Raw genomic sequence first — 6,000 nt, 5'->3', positions numbered from 1 at the left:
TCATTTTAACTAATTTATTTTTATATGTTAATTTGAAGAATATATTTTTTTGGATGCTATAGGTTTTACCAATTGTGTCTATATTATAAAGAACGTAAACAATACTAACTGAATTCACGTCAACTCACCGACGTAACGCTCTAGCTATACCAACGCCCGGGTTTTACCAACAACCAGTTTCAACGTTGAGGTTTTATCAATTGCCCCAGCGCAACGAGCCGATGAAAATCTAGTTGGTTTATAAAGACTAGCATAAAACTATTACAAAGTTTCAAATGGGTTAGCACCACTCATCATTATATTTGTCTTCATCGCCTACTCGTTGTTAACGCTACACCACCAACACTTCCACTACTGGCTTCGTCGCTGTCAATCCTCAAACACCTTAACCACTGGCCCCATTGCCACCACTTCACCGCCGCCACAGCCACTCACGTCCGTCGTCACTACCATCGACAAGCTCACTGTAGTCGCCATCCCCGTTATCACCGTACGAATCTACTCACTCCAACCACACTTTATTTTGGGCACAACTTGTTTTGACTTGGAACAAACTTAATAATATGTTAAGTGACCGGTTTTGATTCACACTTATTTTACTTTGAACCCGCTTTTACCCGTGGCCCAAGCGCGCCGACCTTTCTGGTTTTGATTCGAACTTATTTTACGCTGAACCTGTATTTTCAGGCTGGTTAAGAAAGAAACACATGTGAATTTGTTGAGTGGCCCGCTGGATGGACGCTCAACTCTTTGTCTGTCTGACTGACCCGTGTGCGTGGATCTAACAGGGGTATCCCCATTGGTGGGCTTGGGGAGTAGTGGTTTCACGGTCGGGTAGGCTGCTCTAAAAGCTGTTTCATGCAAGGTGACTAAACATGAGAAGACTTGTTTTGACAACCAACATGTATTTATACTTTTTGTTTTTGACACTTTTGGTTTCCTCACACCTGAAGCAGTGAAGCTACGTAGCCGAGTCCAACGGGTCATGCATAGTAATGTTATGACTCCAAGATGTATCAATATAGTTTTCTGAAAATTAAGTTTTACAATTCAAAAGAGGCTTACAACGCAGCTTTTTGTTCATTTGCCTTCTGTCTTGATATAAACATTATATTTTATTATAAAACTAATAATACTAGATTGGGTATATACAAGAATTTAAATTCAAACATGTTATCCCTTGAAGTTAACTTTCATCACCACCACCATGTGCAATAATAATAATATCTCCTACTTGTTAGAGAGACCACCCAACTAGTCATCAATTCCATTAATACACACATAATATAATTGGTGCAAGTCAATATCATCACAACACCAATAACGACCAAAACACAACTACAAATTTCAAAATGGAAAATAGAATCTTGATACTCTTATCTTTCAAGTGAACATGTAGATAAGTAGTTGAAAGAGTCATATAAACCCTACATTCAGATGATAATGTAGATAATGTTGGGTTTCGTAGGCCTTGTTTGGGTCTGTTTAGTCAAAAAAGGAGACGGGTGAGATTTCTTGTTTAATAATTTACAAACCTTAGTTTAGTCTCTATTTATACTACGTCATGTACTTGTAATTATTTGTCACTCAATTGTCATTCAATAAAGAATACCTAGTTGCCACACGTGTACGTAGGTCAGTTTAGACTGAACCACGCTAAATCCTCAAACAATTGCTTTATTGTGTTTGTGTTTGGTTCGTGTGTGCATTAATCCTAACAGATAATGTATACATACCTATGATAGACTTTCAGGTGATTCAAATAAAATATCACAATATAAATTATCGGCTACAAGGTTTGGTTAATTATCGACAGTGGCGGCCCTGAGAATTCATGTGCCTTGGATGGGAAAAAAAATATGCCCCTAATTAGGCCTTAACGAACTAAATAATGTAAACTAATTTTTTAAATGACGATTCAAGTTATAGTAAAACATAACATTTAGCAAAATCATTGTATTATAATGAGTTTATCACAACAGTGGATTTATATGTGTTCAGGTATTCTAAAAATATATACACTATCGGGAACTTTTAAAATATTTGTGCATCTTGAAAAAATGTATCCCCATCCAGTCGCCCACATTGCCCCTTCTAGGGGCCGCCCCTGATTAAACCGTAAATTTCGATTATAATGTATAGTTATAGTATAGCTTCAGGACATTCAAATAAAATATCACGATATAAAATATCATTCATTGATTATCGAGCACTGAAGAAACCTAATTCTAAAAAATCAAACACATACAATCCTGATTATATAGACATCATTTAGGTTTAGATAGTTATCTGGATATACTGTCTTAGTAAGAAACTCAGATGACTTAGATTAATATCATGACATAGTCAAAAAGTTCATGATGTGCAGTGGATTTTTAACAAGTTTTGAACTGTTGACGGGCTTTTCTGTTCTTCTTTTGTCGTGGTGTTACGTTTCTAACAAGTTTTTAAACGTAACGACTTTTTATTTTTCTTTTGTTTTTTTATGATAAAAGTAGATAATATAGTAGTTTTGGACTCTTTATACTAGTGGTACTTCTTTTCCTCCTTGATAATAAAGCTTGATAATGTAACATTATTAGAGGATTGAGTCAATCAGAATATCAAGTTACGTTGATAAACACTTGTTCTATGATGGTCCCCGAATATTAGGTTTTCAAGCAATAAACTCTAAATATTTTGCTTTTAAGATACTATTTCTAAATAACAAAATCAACACAAATTTCATTTTAATTAAACTTTCCCAAAACTATTTTTGAAAAAAATGTTAAAAGAAAAACAATTGAACAATACTTTAGGGATGTAAATTTTGACACGACATGAACCTAATACGAAATTTACAGAATTGTATAAATCAGTCCGGCACTGAGTTAACCCGTTATTTAAGTATAGTTTTATTATATTTGGATTTGTTTTACGTAATAATTAAATTTGTTGGGTACCTTATGCTTTAATTTAGAACTAAAAAGGAGAATAACATAATATTTTATGATTGAAATGTAATTGTAACACATAAATTAATTTTTTTATATAATTACAAATTTAAAGCAACAATATGTGAAAAGAATAAAAAATAAAAAACTTTCTCGTCAAACGAGTCGTGTTCGGGCCAACCCATGAATATGTGGGTTGTGCTTGGTTCACTTGCATGAAACGGTTTTTGAGTTCGGATTGTGTTTATGTTCTTGTCAAATTTTTAGGTTTGTGTCGGGTTGGACCTGTTAACCCGCAAACAGCCCTAGTTTCAGTAAAACATAATTATGATTAACTAGTGCTTTTCCCGGCGTGTTGCGATGGGCAGGTCAGTAAAACCCAGGCAGTGGCAAAACCCAAGCGTTGATACGGTAAGTCGACACGAATTTGGTCGGTTTCAGTTTCATGCGTTATGGTATCGGAACTAAGACAAAAATAAAACAAAAAAATTACAAAAAATTGGGATGGACCAATGGCGTGGCGTCGGTCGGTAAAACTCGATTATTGATAAAACCCGGTCGTTATCGATCCCGGACATTGAGGCAGCTAAGTCTACGCGAATTCCGTCAGGTTTTTTCATGTTCGTTACGGTACCAGAACTAAAAAAACAAAAATCAGCATTCGCTCGGTTATCGTTACAAACTGAAACTAAAACAAAACACAGTGAGTCTACGCGAATCCGGTCGGTTTCCGTCGTGTTCGGCATGGTACCATAATTAAAACAAAATAATAAAAAAAGAACAAAATTAAAATTCACATTCGATATATTTTCATTACGTTCATTACGGACCTAAATTAAAACAAAAAAAACACCAATAGGGTGCCGCAAAGTAAACCAATAAGGGCTTTGCGACACAAACTTGTAAATTATTATATATAATTAGTATGAAAATATTATTAATTGAAAAAAAAACACCCTATAATAATAATTCTCCCTTTTTACCGTCAAATGGGTCATGTCCGGGCCAACCCATTAATATCTTGGGTTCGGATCGTGTTTACGCTCTTGTCAAATTTTTAGGTTTGTGCTGGGTTAAACCCGTTAACTCGTAAACCCGACCCGTTTAACACCCTGGTTTTAGTAAAACATAATTATTGTTAATTAGTTTGAAAACATATTGAAGTTTTTTAAGGAATTAAATCACAATGAAACTACTAGGAAGATAATAATTTGTAATTACGTACATGTTTGTATTCAAAAAAGTTAAACGTGTCGTAGGGGTAGGTCCAAAGTTTGCCATCTTGGGTGATCGGTCTATCCAACAAACCGCGTTTACAAGGCTAAGTCTTCTACCTAATGACCAAACTACCCCTACACGAGACCTTTTCTATCCTATACTTTGACCAAACTACCCCTCAACATGTTGTGTTTATTTTAGAAAATATATACTACATATAATTCTTGAAAAAACACAACTACTTAACATTCACACACAAAATAAGTCAAATGGCTCAGAAAATAATTGTAGAAACGGTTTTTTAGTGGAGAACTAAGTTCGATCTTTATTTGGCAATGAGTGATTTGAGTTACGTCTTGCGAGATTGTCAATTCGGATCCCGAGCCACCCTGAGTTTTCGTCCCACCATGTGTTACGCAAAGAGTTCTGCTCTTGTGGCAGTACAACGACTGTCAGATGGCAGCCGGCAATATGCTTCCTGGGGAACGCCCAAGCCAAAATCGGAGATCAGCGTGGGCCCGATTAAAACAACATAGTCTGATAGAGTGAGGCAACGGAGTCTCCAAATTAGAGGTGCGGTGGCCTAAACAACAACAAAAAAAAATAAAAAAGAAAAGAAAAGGAAAGAGAAAAAAAAGAGTCGCCGATCTAAAAAATATATCTAAATGAATCAAACGAGAAGATTTATCCATAAAAACATTCTTAACTAAATAACTAGAGATGTGACACCCGGTAATTTCCCAATCCTATAAACTAAGTAATCAACCTAATAATTAGGTGATTGAGAATATTATGCGCGCTATGTTAGAATCAGCGCGGGCATTTGTTATATGCGCCCTGCGCGAGCGCGCTATGTTAGAATCAGCGCGGGTATGTGTTATGTGCGCCCTGCGCGAGCGCGCTATGTTAATCAGCGCGGGCATTTGTTATGTGCGCCCTGCGCGAGTGCGCCACGTTAAGAACCAGCGTGGGCATATGTTATATGCGCCATGCGCGAGTGTTTTGGCTTTATGTTTTCATGTAACTTAACTTTATGATGGGTTGACCGTCCCGCATGATGCTAAGGCGGGTGCATCCCAAATCGTTTATGCGCGTGCGGAAGGGGAACTAACCTCCCCGCATGGCGGGAACATTGAGAGCTAGTTTGTCTGAAGCTCCAAGATGGAATTGACTTCAACATGACTGATCACTATGTTGAAATACCAAGACCACCTGGAGAATTTACAAATGAAACTCAATGTCCCTGACTGCGAGAAGGTTACGTACCTACCCGCAGCAAAGAAATGTCCTTCACGCAGAAAGCTATGCGCACAAAGTGATACGCGCAGAACACTTAGTCTATTCTCCAGATGTAAGGAGATTATTCCCGCCCAAAAGAAAACAGTAGCGTGTTTCAGAGATTTCTACTTTTTAACTGTACACTGACAAAAGTACCTGAAAAAGCATACTGTAACATGAAAAGTCAACTGTCAGCCACCCTACTCTCACCAACCACAGACCTGCATGTTCTGTCCAAATCAAATCAAAATCTTTTATCCACTACTCCACTTTTAAATAAACAATAATAATTTCCATACTTTATCATCATTACACCTAGATATGAAAAGATTACGATCCCCTGAAGCAAGGGATTGTGTTCCCTTGAGTTTGCCTATAAATATGTAACCTAAACTATCACCCAAACACACTTCAAACTTCTCTCTTAAGAACTGCAAACTTGCACTAATCATCTCCCAAGCATCCATTGTTTTCATTTCCGATCCTGTTACTAGACCTTCAATTCCGAGGCCAACACCAAGAAAACCCGAATCTCGATTAATCCCTTAACAAGAACCACAGGTGAGTCTCA

Source organism: Bidens hawaiensis, unplaced genomic scaffold (genome assembly GCF_021521415.1).
Source record: "Bidens hawaiensis isolate Kalapana, Puna unplaced genomic scaffold, B.hawaiensis_p1.1 tig00007984_1, whole genome shotgun sequence".
In the NCBI taxonomy this organism is placed as follows: domain Eukaryota; kingdom Viridiplantae; phylum Streptophyta; class Magnoliopsida; order Asterales; family Asteraceae; genus Bidens; species Bidens hawaiensis.
Note: the sequence above shows the minus strand (reverse complement) of the source record.